Source organism: Symphalangus syndactylus, chromosome 9 (assembly GCF_028878055.3).
Source record: "Symphalangus syndactylus isolate Jambi chromosome 9, NHGRI_mSymSyn1-v2.1_pri, whole genome shotgun sequence".
NCBI classification, from domain to species: domain Eukaryota; kingdom Metazoa; phylum Chordata; class Mammalia; order Primates; family Hylobatidae; genus Symphalangus; species Symphalangus syndactylus.
The window spans coordinates 71,222,440-71,236,088 of record NC_072431.2 but is presented as its reverse complement, the minus strand read 5'-3'; the positions used below and the strand labels follow the sequence as shown (position 1 = coordinate 71,236,088).

The window sequence follows — 13,649 nt, the reverse complement described above, 5'->3', positions numbered from 1 at the left end:
TTACTCCTTTTATTTGTTTTTTTTTTTGGTGGAGCCGGGGGGCAAGGTCTCACCGTGTTGCCCAGGCTGGAGTGCAGTGGTGCCATCATAGCTCACTGTGGCCTCAAGCAATCCCTGCCTCAGCTTCCCAAAGTGCTGGGATTACAGGCCTGAGATACCACGCCAGGATGATCCATTTTTTCCCCTTGGCGATATATTTGTTGAAGAAACTGAAAATAGGCCGGGCACGGTGGCTTACGCCTGTCATCCCAGCACTTTGAGAGGCCAAGGCAGGCGGATCACAAGGTCAGGAGTTCAAGACCAGCCTGGCCAATATGATGAAACCCCGTTTCTACTAAAAATACAAAAAATTAGCTGGGCATGGTGGCACGCACCTGTAGTCTTAGCTACTCAGGAGGCTGAGGCAGGAGAATCGCTTGAACCCTGGAGGCAGAGGTTGCAGTGAGCCGAGATCGCACCACTGCACTCCAGCCTGGGCAACAGGGCAAGGCTCTGCCTCAAAAAAGAAAAAGAAAAAGAAAATGGATGAAATCAGTGTGAATGTGTCAGAATAAGAGAACCAAAGATAGGATCTTGAGGAACATCAAAAGACCAGGACTCTGCCTTGGAAGAAGTTACAGTGCTTAGACATCCTTTCTTGGAAAGACACTGAAGTGGTGCATCAAGCTGAAGAAGTGTGGCCTATTGGAAACAGCACCGCAAAGAGACCCAAATCTAGTCCTGTCACCTGCTAACCAGCTCTTTAAGTCATACTTTTTTGGGGGGTCTTGGTTTCCTCCTGTGGAATAAGGAGTTTGAAGCAAAGACCCTTTTTTATTTATTTTGAGACAGTCTCACTGTCGCCCAAGCTGGAGTGCAATGGCACGATCTTGGCTCACTACAACCTCTGCCTCCCAGATTCAAGTGATTCTCCTGCCTCAGCCTCCTAAGTAGCTGGGATTACTGGTGTGCACCATCGTGCCTGGCTAATTTTTTTCTTTTTTTGAGATGGAGTCTCACTCTGTTGCCCAGGCTGGAGTGCAGTGGCGCAATCTTGGCTCACTGCAAGCTTTGCCTCCTGGGTTCACACCATTCTCCTGCCTCAGCCTCCCGAGTAGCTGGGACTATGGGTGCCCGCCACCACGCCCGGATAATTTTTCTGTAGTTTTAGTAGAGATGGGGTTTCACCTTTTTAGCTAGGATAGTCTCGATCTCCTGACCTTGTGATCCGCCCGCCTCGGCCTCCCAAAGTGCTGGGATTACAGGCGTGAGCCACCACACCCAGCCTAATTTTTGTATTTTTAATAGAGACGGGGTTTCACCATGTTGGCCAGGCTGGTCTTTAACTCTTGACCTCAGGTGACCTGCCCGCCTCTGCCTCCCAAAGTGCTGGGATTCCAGACGTGAGCCACCACACCTGGCCGGTCCTTTTTAATTCTATGATTTGTCTGAGGCATTCAAACAAGTCTAAAGGTGATCATTTAACTATCTGGCGATAACCATTGAGCATTTATGGCAGGAGCCAGGGATACACTGTCAAAAATAGATATGTATTATATACTTCCCTTCTGGAGCATGTAATGATGAGAATCACTAAGAACTGATAAGAGTTCAGTAAGTGGAGAGGAAGAGGCAGAGAAACAGCATGAGCAGAAGGATGGGTAGAAAATGCTAGATGTATTTTAGGGTAGTGTCTCAATTTGCCTAGGTGGGGCAAGGGTTTGTGTAGACGAAGAAAGAGGTAAGTGCAAATCTATCATGTGCTCAACATTTCACCCATGCTGTTTTATTACTATCTTTTTATTTTTTATTTTTTGAGACAGGGTCTCACTCTGTCACCCAGGCTGGAGTGCAGTGACACGATCATAGCTCACTGCAACCTTGAACTCCTGGGCTCAAGTAATCCTCCTGCCTTAGCATCTGCACCCTGTCTCTGAGCCATTGCACCCGGTTCCGTGTTACTTTAATTGATACAGCTACTACCTAAGAGATAGTGAGATACTATCCCCATTTTTCATACTTATTTTTTTTTCTTTTATCAACAAGCTACAGTTGTCCATAGGTATCCCCATTTTTCAGATGAAGAAATTGAATCTCAGCCGGGCATGTTGGCTCACACCTGTAATCCCAGCACTTTGGGAGGCTGAGGTGGAAGGATCACTTGATCTCAGGAGTTTGAGACCAGCCTGAGCAACATAACAAAACCCCATCTCTACAAAAAATACAAAAATTAGCCAGGCATGGTGGTGCACACTTGTGGTCCCAGCTACTCAGGAGGCTGAGATGGGAGGATTGCTTGAGCCCACGGGGGCAGAGGCTGCAGTGAGCCAAGACTGCATGACTGCACTCCAGCCTGGGTGACACAGTGAGATCCTGTCACAAAAAAAAAAAAAAAAAAAAGAAAAAAGAAAAGAAATTGAATCTCAGATTAAGAAATTTGCCTAAGGTTTCCCATCAAACTAAGTGGCAGAACAAGAATGTGAAGGCAAACAAAACGCAAAAGGAATTTAAAGCCAGATTTTTAAACCTCCACATTTTTTGTTTTGTTATACCATCATGAGTATTGCATATGATCCAAATATTACCACTTGTTTTATATATATGCATGTATTAGCGATAACTCTCCTTTTTATCTGCAGGAAATGGACAGGCTACTAGCATGGTCCAACTGCCAGGTGGGAGATTCCTGATGGGAACAAATTCTTCAGACGGCAGGGATGGTGAAGGCCCTGTGTGGGAGGCGACAGTGAAATCCTATGCTATCGACATATTTCCTGTCACCAACAAAGATTTCAGGTACATCAGGTGTTCTTCCAGGAGGAATGAAGGCCCTCTCTAATCTCATTCTTTTTTTCTTTCTTTTTTTTTAGACTGAGTCTCACTCTGTCACCCAGGCACTGGAGTGCAGTGGCGCAATTTCGCTCACTGCAACCTCCGCCTCCCAGGTTCAAGCGACCCTCTTGCCTCAGACTCCCAAGTAGCTGGGATTACAGGCGCTCACCACCACGCCCACCTAATTTTTGTATTTTTAGTGGAGACGGGGTTTCACCATATTGGCCAGGCTGGTCTCGAACTCCTGATCTTGTGATCCACTCACCTCGGCCTCACAAAGTGTTGGGGTTACAGGTGTGAGCCACTGCGCCTGGCCTAATTCTTAATATTTAAAGGGAAACTAACTTGTTCACTGTCACATGTCATCTTTGCAGTGTACTATGGGATAAGTGTTATCTATGTTATTCAGATGAAGAATCTGAAATCCAAACAAGTTTGACTGACTCTGTCAGGCAGTGGATGAGCTTGGCCTGGAACTGAAATCCCTGGGCTCTTGAGTCAGTCTGTGCATTTTCCATTACACTGGGCATAGCACTGAGAAATATAAGCAAATGCCAGTCACTCAACAGAACCCTATTCTACATGCGGAAAGGGATTGGGAGAAGGGACATCATAGTACAGGGTCCCTTAAATTCCCCTTATAGGACAGGTGTGGTGGCTCACACCTGCAACGTGAGCACTTTAGGAAGCCGAGGCAGCAGGACTGCTTGAGCTCAGGAGTCTAAGACCAGCCTGGCAACACAGGGAGACCCTATCTCTGCTAAAATAAGTAAGCATATAAATATACATATTGTGTATATAAATGTATATGTAACAATCCATCTTACCCTGACAATCTGCCTGCTGAAACTTACTAAACCATACCAAACTATATGAATTTATTTTTATTATTATTGTTATTATTTGAGACAGGGTCTGGCTCGTCACCCAGGCTGAAGTTCAGTGGTATGATCTCAGCTCAATACAGCCTCTGCCTCCTGGGCTCAAATCATCCTCCCATCTCAGCCTCCTGAGTAGCTCGGACTACAGGTGCGCACTACAATGCCCAGCTTATTTTGTGCTTTTGATAGAGACAGGGTTTTGCCCTGTTGCCCAGGCTGGTCTCGAACTCCTGGGCTCAAGCAATCCTCCTGCCTTGGCCTCCCAAAGTGCTGGGATTATAGGTGTGACCCACTATGCCTGGCCTTGAAAATCCATTTTATTTTATTTTATTTATTTATTTATTTTTTGAAACGGAGTCTCGCTGTCACCCAGGCTGGAGTGCAGTGGCACAGTCTCGGTTCACTGCAAACTCTGCCTCCCGGGTTCACGCCATTCTCCTGCCTCAGCCTTCCCAGTAGCTGGGACTACAGGCGCGCGCCACCAAGCCCGGCTAATTTTTTTTTTTTTTTTTTTTTTTGTATTTTTAGTAGAGACGGGGTTTCACCGTGTTAGCCAGGATGGTCTCAGTCTCCTGACCTCGTGATCCGCCCGCCTCGGCCTCCCAAAGTGCTAGGATTACAGGCGTGAGCCACCGTGCCCAGCCGAAAATCCATTTTATTTATTTACTTATTTAGGTGTGACCCACCATGCCTCGCCTTGAAAATCTTATTTATTTATTTAGAGACGGAGTTTTGCTCTTGTTGCCCAGGCTGGAGTGCAATGGCGCGATGTTGGCTCACTGCAACCTCCACCTCCCGGGTTCAAGCAATTCTCTGCCTCAGCCTCCCGAGTAGCTGGGATTACAGGCGCCCGCCACCAAGTCCAGCTAATTTTTGTATGTTTAGTAGAGACGGGGTTTCACCATGCTGGCCAGGCTGGTCTTCAATTCCTGACCTGGTGATCCACCCACCTCGGCCTCCCAAAGTGCTGGGATTACAGGTGTGAGCCACCGCGCCCGGCCAATCTCTTATATAAATTTTTAAAAAGATGTTTTCTTCGTTTCCTAGCCCCTTCTACCCACTTACAAAGTTCCAAAGGCTTTAATGCTATTGCAACGGCAGTCAGAGGTCAAGCTGGCGGGGGTGCGGTGCAGATCCCTAATGCGGGGCAGCCTCAAAGGGGGCCGACCCTGCCCAGCACGAATGGCACCGGGCGGTGGGGACGCTCCCGAGGTCCCCGGAACATGGCTGGGGGAAGTACTGGGGGGTGCACACACCCAGGCTCAGCTGAGGCGAGTGCGCGGCCAGGGCTGCAGCTGGCGCTGGCTGGCACTTGCGCTGGCCACTGAGGAGCTTCTGGGCGACCCTGCGCTCATGCCTGCCAGGCGCCAGCCGGTAGGTGCGCAGCGCCTGCTCGAGCAGCGTCAGGCCTTTGCTGCGCGGACCCTGCAGGCCGGGAAGTCAGCAGGCAGTAGTAGTCCAGGTGGTCGTAAAGCTCCTCCTCATAGCTTATGGGTGGCGGCGGCTGGGCTGAAGACTGCGGACAGGACGTCTCGCCGGGCCGCCTGTGGTCACCCTCCCGCGCAGGCGCGCTCCTGGAAGACCCAGCACCTCGAGTTCCGATTGGCTCTGCGTGAGGGGCGGGCCTTTGCGACATCTTGGGGGGCGCCTTCGGTGACGTCACAGGGGTGGGTCTTCTGCCACGTCACAGGGGCTGTACACAGCCTGGAGCTGGGGAGTCTTCTCAGAGTGGAGCCTGGTAACCGCGACCTCCCCGCCAGTTCCTGTGTGTTGCTGGCTGGAAAGGGATAGTTAACAAACTCCCACCCAGCACAGTATTTATGTCGGTCAAAAATGGAAAACTATGTCCGGGCGCGGCCGAGGTGGGAGGATCCCTTCAGGCCAAGAGCAGCCTAGCAATATGGCGCAACCCCATCTCTGTAGTCCAACCTCAGTCTCCCAGCTACTTGAACCCCAAGATTCAAGGCTCCAATGAGCTATGATCTCACCACAGCACTCCTGCCTGCGAGACTGAGGTAAACCCTGTATAAAAAAATAAAAAAGAACACTATCCAAGTGTACAACCGGGAGGGACTGCTTAAGGAAAACATGAGGCTGCCTGGACCCTGCTATCCCAGCACTTTGAGAGGCCGAGGCAGGAGGATGGCTTGGGTTCAGGAGTTCGAGACGCGTCTGGGCAACATGACGCAACCCCGTCTCTACGAAAGACACAAAGATTAGCCAGGCGCGGTGCACGCTTGGCCTAATTTTTGTATCTTTCGTAGAGATGGAGTGTCTTGCTATGTTGCCCGGGCCGGTCTTGAACTCCTGGGTTCAAGTGATCGCACCTTGGCCTTTAGAGTTGTTGGGATTACAGGCATGAGCCACCGCACCCTCCTGGGCTAGGCTATTTAATAACATAAGAAAGTGCGGTGGCTCATGCCTGTAATCCCAACACTTTGGGAGGCCAAGGCGGGTGGATCACCTGAGGTCAGGAGTTTGAGACCATCCTTGCCAATATGATGAAACCCAGTCTCTACAAAAAATACAAAAATTAGGCCGGGCGCGGTGGTTCACACCTGTAATCTCAGCACTTTGGGAAGCTGAGGCGGGCCGATCACCTGAGGTTGGGAGTTCAAGACCAGCCTGACCAACATGGAGAAACCCCATTTCTACTAAAAATACAAAATTAGCCGGGCGTGGTGGTGCATGCCTGTAGTCCCAGCTACTCAGGAGGCTAAGACAGGAGAAGCTCTTGAACACAGGAGGCAGAGGTTGCAGTGAGCCGAGAAGCATCACTGCACCCCAGTCTGGGTGACACAGCGAGACTCCAGAGCTTGAGACCAGCCTGGGCCATGTAGTGAAACCCTGTTTATAAAAAACAAACAAAAAAAGCCAGGTGTACCTGTGTCCACCTGTGGCCCCGCTACTTAAGAGGCTGAGGCAGGAGGATAACTTGAGGCCAGGAGCTGAAGCCTGCAGTGAGCTATGATCATCCCACTGCTCTCCATCCTGAGCAATAGAATGAAGCCATGTCTCTACATAGCTAGCTAGCTAGGTAATTGATACGTAGTTTTCTATCGGAAATTTTTTTCCTAGACTTGAACATGTTTTTCTAAAGTAGCATTCAACACATCAGCATTTTACGGTGTTATTAGTTGTTAATATGATTATGTTTTTCTGAAATACAGTATTCCTTTCAAAAGCAGTTTTGTCTTTCAAAGCACATACATAGGTCCTCCAGTGAATTTGTCTGATGTTGGCGACCTTTGCTTTCTGATGACTGAGTCAACAGTATCTGTTTCATAAATAATGTAGCCCTATTTTTTTTTGAGACAGGGTCTTGCTCTGTTACCCGGGCTGGAGTGCAGTGGTGTGATCTCTGCTCACCGTAACTACCGCCTCCTGGGTTCAAGCGATTCTCCTGCCTCAGTTTCCTGAATAACTGGGATTACAGGTGCCATCACATCTGGCTAATATCTTTTTGTTTTTATTTTTGAGACAGAGTTCGCTCTTGTTGCCCAGGCTAGAGTGCAATGTCGCCATCTCGGCTTACTGCAACCTCCACCTCCCGGGTTCAAGCGATTCTCCTGCCTCAGCCTCCCAAGTAGCTGGGATTACAGGCATGCGCCACCACGCCTGGCTAATTTTGTATTTTTAGTAGAGACAGGGTTTCTCCATGTTGGTCAGGCTGGTCTTGAACTCCCGACCTCAGGTGATCCACTCACCTCAGCTTCCCAAAGTGACAGGTGTGAGCCCCCGCGCCCGGCCTAATTTTTGTATTTTTAGTAGAGATGGGGTTTCACCATGTTGGCTATCATGGTCTTGAATTCCTGACCTCAAGTGATCGGCCTGCCTTGGCCTCCCAAAGTGTTGGAATTACAGGCATAAGCCCGGCCAGCCCTATTTCTTTAAGCATATACATTTTGCACTTGTTAAAAGTATTTGAACTACAATTATCCAGCTTCCCTTGTTTATGTATGTTTGAATTTTGTATAAGCTTAAATATTTTTTCCAATCTAAGCTTTATTATATCCCCTTTCTTCTATATTGGTATAATTTTAGGTGGCTGTCTTTGTTGAAAGTTTTTTCTGAAAAGCCTTAAAACAGGATATAGTTATTGGCAGCAATTTCAGAGTTATTTGAGGGCAAGTGGAGATTTATAATGATGATTCAAATGAAGCAAACTAAAAAGTAATGAAGCAAGACAGAGGATAAAGCAGTATTCACTTGAGCACATCCCAAAAAAATAAAATTTCAAATGTAACTAGAAAAAGGTATGCTGAAGATCGTAATACAGGAATAATTATTAATATTCAAAATAGCTTTAAAGCTGCTCACCTTTTGAATGTTGGGAATTGACCAGGAGGTGGCTGTAACCTAAGATGGTTCCTTCAGTAATGACCATTTTCTTTTTCAACATGATGATGATTCTCCACCTTCTAAGAGACCAAAGACCAACGAACCACCACAGCCACCAGTTCCGGAACCTGCCAGTGATGGGCAATGGAAAGTGAGGGAGTTCAACTCTGGTAAGTTCTCAGTGAAATCCACAACCTTTTCCTTCATCTTCTGGACTCTCAATGTGGCTGATGAAAGTTACAACATGCTCATCTACAGGGGGAAATGCTTTAGCATGTATTACTATGTTATACTCTCACCTTTGTAAAGCCAGGAGCTTTTTGAAAGTCACATTATAGACATTGTTTAAACATGGTTTGAATTCACCAAAGCATAGGACATTGTTTCATCTCATATTAATTAGTTGGCTCAAAATTAGTGTTAATGACTTAGTAATTCAATGGTTTCTCTTAGCTTTAAAACCTTCTTTATTTCAGAACTATTTCACCTCTTGGTTTTCATTTTTGCTGTGTGTCACTGCCTGCCAGCTGCTAATGTGTTAACTCCCAGTGGATCATGTGTCCTGTGAAGGGACTGAATGAGATATTAATGGCAAATTATGTTGATGATTCATATTTTGAATATAAATAGATCATTAAGCTTGTATACATTTTGAAAATAGTATGTTAATATTCTATTATGTCATAGTCACAATCATTGGCTACATATTGAATTTATATGTACATTAAGTTGTTGTATGTTTATGTTCTTTAGCATTCTAACTTGCAACTGTATATCTGTTAAGTCTTTTTTTTTTTTCCAAGAAGATCAGACTCTGATTTATTGAGGCATCTGTTTGATGCCAAGTTAAGTGGCCCAGGCTCTGTGTAGGGGGTGAGGTTAACGCAGGAAGAAGGATGGTGAGGGGCAAGGGTGCCAGGATTAGGTTGGAATGAGGCTCCCCAAGTTTCCCTGGCCCTGGCCGGTTGTGCTGCTGGCCTGAGCATCTGATGAGCTTGCAAGAGTGACTCCGAGAGGTGGGTGGTCCGGGGGCTAGGGCAGGGACTTTGGAGTCACGCTGTTGGCTTTGAATCCAGACTCCTACAATTGGTAGCTGTGACCTTTCCATGCCTCGGTGACCTGCAGAACTGAGCCCTGTCTGAGCCAGGTCCCATCCAGGCACTGCGGATCCCTCCAGAGTTAAACCACCCCAGGTTGCTCACTATCTGCTGCCTTCTCAAGCAGATCCTTGTCTCCTTGGAGGCCTTCACAATCCAGTGGAGGAGGCAAAACTCATCTGCCTCTGTCCCTCTGGGTGCGCCTCATGCCAGGTGCATCTGTGGACACGGGCCATGCTCCTGGGCTTCCAAAGTTGGAGAAAGTTGCCAGGCTCAGGTGGCTATATCAGAGCAGCTGCTACCCTCTGGACACAGTGACGAAAGAACACTCTGGGCCTAGAGCCCTGGTCTGGGGCACTGGGCAAGGCTCTTGCACTTCTCTGAGCCCGTTTCCCCATCTGGAAAGTGTGCTGATTGAGTCTCCCTTTGGGCACTGAGGGCTCAGTGTTAGTTTGAGAGCCAGCATCTGGGGTTTAGGCTGTAATTCCCCTTCAGCCCCATAGCTGGGGGGATTCAGGGACTTTGTCGGGATTACCCTAGGCATCAGTCCAGCTTCCTGCTCCTGGCTTGGGCTCAGCATCTGAAGTAGTTTGGGGGCAGGTGGTCCTGGTGGGGGTTGGGGCTTTTCCCCAGACTTAGGTCACACCCAGAGCCAGAAATCTTGACACCTGCTCTGGGCTAAGGATGCATCTGGCCCCCAGGGTGCAGGTAACTGCCCACCTTAGCTGGTTTCTGCCTGCCAGGGCCAATCTTCAGACGTCGGGACTTCCCAGCCTATCCCACCTCCCTCTCTGGCCAGCCTTGAATCCTCGTGGGTCCAGCACTTTTTCCAGGCTGTCTCCTGGTTGTCCTCCTGCCCCGAGGCCTGACTCATGCTGCTCCCCCTCCCACTCACCATGACCCACAAGGACCACTCCACACCCAGCTCAGCCCCATCCCCTTGGATAGTCCTTTCTCTTTCCTCAGGCGACCAGGTGCATATCTTGGTGTCAGGACCTTCCCTGCACCTGGGAATGCCTACTGGTCACCTCGGTCACAGAGACCAAGGCATTTATTGATATGAGTGCCTTTGGTTCATTGTCCACATGGCCAGGGAGGGAGTCAACGATAGGCTTTTCACTTGCTGCAAGGGCCAGTTCTCCTGGCCCCATGGCCCTAGGGATGGAGGATGCTGCAGGATACACACCCCTCACTTCCCAGCTGAGGACTGTGGGCCATCTCAGGGCGATTTCACAGTCACTGCATGCCCCACCCCCTCAGCTCTGCAAACACCAAGCAGCGCAGCCTGCCTAGGGGACAGTGGGCTCAGGACTGCCCAGGTGGACTCAAGACTGCCCAGGTAGTCCCCAGAGTGCCCTTGGCAGGCCCCTCACCTAGCTGCTCCCACAGCTCTGTAGCAAGAGTCTAACCTTTTTTGAGTGTGGAGCCTGCTGAGAATGAGAGCTGTGGGCCGTTTTCCCAGAAACGCATGTGCACGCTCTCCACACAAAACCTTGCATTGTTTCAGGGGGCTCACACCTCCCTAAGTGCCCAGTTATTGAACCCCTCGGACCTGAGAATGAGAAACTTTGCCTCAATAGAGTCTTTCTGTGTTGCCCGGGCTGGAGTGCAGTGGCACAACCTCAGCTCACTGCAACCTCTGCCTGCCGGGTTCATGCAATTCTCCTGCCTCAGCCTCCTGAGTAGCTGGGACTACAGGAGCGCGCCTACCACTCTTAGCTAATTTTTTGTATTTTTAGTAGAGATGGGGTTTCACCATGTTGGCCAGGATGGTCTAGATCTCTTGACTTTGTGATCCGCCCGCCTCAGCCTCCCAAAGTCCCAGGCATGAGCCACCATGCTGAGTCAGGGTCCCTCTTAAACTTGTATTTTTAAGGTCTGGGGTCCCTCTTACTTAATCTTTTTTTTTTTTCTTTTTTTGTGATGGAGTCTTCCTCTGTCACCCAGGCTGGCAGTGGCGCAGCCTCGGCTCACTGCAACGTCCGTCTCCTGGGTTCAAGTGATTCTCCTGCCTCAGCCTCCTGAGTAGCTGGGACTACAGGCACCTGCCACCATGTCTGGCTAAGTTTTGTATTTTTGGTAGAGACGGGGGGCGGAGGCAGGGTGTTGGGGAGGGGAGGGGGGATTTTTGCTTTGTTGCCCGGAGCTCAAAGTGATCTGCCCACCTCTGCTCCCAAAGTGCTAGGATAACAGGCCTGCACCACTGCACCCAGCCACTGTAAAGCCTTATTTCCACACAGCTGAGACATGTTTTAGGAAGTTTGCCAAAAGACCTCTGGAGACCTCCTCATTGTGGCCTCCCTGTAGTCGTGTTTAATTTGATTGATCTTTTCTGCCCTCCTGCTTTTCAGAAATTAAAAGGCTAAAAAGAGGTATTAAACTTTAAAACTTCTCTTATAGTCTCCCATTAAACTAATTCTAAGAACCACCAAAAAAGGGAAAAATGTTTTCGAAAGCAGTAAAATGATATGGACTGTTAGTATGTAAAATATAGGAAATAAGTCATTATATATTAGTGCTGCTCTGACATGGGGACATATTATTGAGAATCAGCTTTTGCTCAGTTTTCAGAGAAATGGAATAATCATATCGCTAATCTGTGTAAACAAGTTGAAGAATTGTCTGACAGAAAATACAGTATGTTTAAATTGGAAAAGTCCTGTAATACTTTCTTCATAGGCATTTACACAATGGGGTTATTGTTCATCGTGGGGATACTGTGGACAAGCCCAGGGCTGCTGGTGAGTCATGCCATCCTTACACGTCTCTCCTTTTAAGGTGCTTTGTAGTTTCTGTCTAAATATTAGAAACATTCTTTGTTTCTAGATTACTGCAAAACTAAGGAAAAGTTTTATTTCTTTAGCATTTCTTTTAAACTTTCAGCATGGATATTGGGGATTTATTTACATATTTATTGCAAAGCCCTGGATCTTAGAGATTTAATTGAATATTATTTTTTGAAACTAATTGTTTCTCTTTTTTTTTTTTTTTTTTTTTTTGAGACGGAGTCTCGCTGTTTCACCCAGGCTGGAGTGCAGTGGCGCGATCTCGGCTCACTGCAGGCTCCGCCCCCCGGGGTTCACACCATTCTCCTGCCTCAGCCTCCCACGTAGCTGGGACTACAGGCGCCTGCCACCTCGCCCAGCTAATTTTTTTTGTATTTTTAGTAGAGACGGGGTTTCACCGTGTTAGCCAGGATGGTCTCGATCTCCTGACCTCGTGATCCGCCCGCCTCGGCCTCCCAAAGTGCTGGGATTACAGGTGTGAGCCACCGCGCCAGGCCCTAATTGTTTCTCTCAATCTGCTTTGTTAAATTCGGTATTCACCAAGATGCCCCTATTGTCTCTACTTTATCTTTTTTTTTTTTTTTTTTTTGAGATAGAGTCTCACACTGTTGCCCAGACTGCAGTGTAATGGTGCAATCTCAGCTCACTAAAACCTCCACCTCCCGGGTTCAAGCGATTCTCCTGCCTCAGCCTCCCAAAGAGTTGGGATTACAGGCAATTCTGCTGCCTCATCCTCCCAAGTAGCTGGGATTACAGGGATGTGTCAACACGCCCAGCTAATTTTTATATTTTTGTAGAGACAGGGTTTCACCATGTTGGCCAGGCTGGTCTCGAACTCCTGACCTCAAGTGATCCACTCGCCTCAGCCTCCTAAAGTGCTGGGATTACAGGTGTAAGCCACCACACTCAGCCTATTTTTTATTATATCGTTAATTTAGTACTATTCTGAGTAAAAATAATTTGCTATTACAGTTTTATAAATTGACTATGATAATTTTATAAATGTCAGTGCTTTTTATAAAGTGAAACAGATTATGTTGTGGGGCTTTTGTTGTGATGGTGATTTATTATTTAAAGACAGTAATATTCAGTTGTGAAATTATAAAAATAATCTTCACATTTTATATATATATATATATATTTTTTTTTTTTTGAGACAGAGTTTTGCTTTTGTTGTTCTGGCTGGAGCACAGTGGCGCAATCTCGGCTCACCGCAACCTCCACCTCCCAGGTTCAAGCTATTCTCCTGCCTCAACCTCCAGAGTAGCTGGGACTACAGGTGCGCACCACCACGTGCAGGTAATTTTTGTACTTTTAGTAGAGACAGGGTTTCACCATGTTGGCCAGGATGGTCTTGATCTCTTGACCTCGTGATCTACCTGCCTCAACCTCCCAAAGTGCTGGGTTTACAGGCACAAGCCACCGCGCCTGGCCCACATTTTATAACTTTAAAGCAATATTCATGGTAATAGCCTTAGAGAAAGATACTTTTGTTGTGATATATAAGTATGATATTCAAGTATAGTGTACAGCAAAGGACATTAAACCTAAGTCAGCACTAATGTGTTATATGATACACTTGAAACTTCAGTACAAATATTAATGATTAGCAAATAGACCTTAACACATAATGATAGCAAAAAAATGGAGCTGTTCAGATGAGAGACCACTGGTTATGTCTGATTTTATTTTATTTTATTTTTTTTTTTTTCTTTTTTTTATTATTGTACTTT

At 47.4% G+C, this 13,649-nt stretch overlaps 1 protein-coding gene across 1 annotated transcript in view; it reads left to right on the top strand.

Moving 5' to 3' along the window:
* The first annotated feature begins 5,394 nt into the window (after positions 1-5,394).
* LOC129490693 (putative uncharacterized protein FLJ92257) overlaps positions 5,395-13,649 on the top strand; it is a 75,503-nt gene continuing 67,248 nt past the window's right edge. The window contains exons 1-3 of the mRNA XM_063609960.1: positions 5,395-5,707; positions 8,119-8,203; positions 13,077-13,215. The gene's annotated coding sequence lies outside the window, so the exon portion shown is untranslated. The remainder of the gene's footprint in view (positions 5,708-8,118; positions 8,204-13,076; positions 13,216-13,649) is intronic.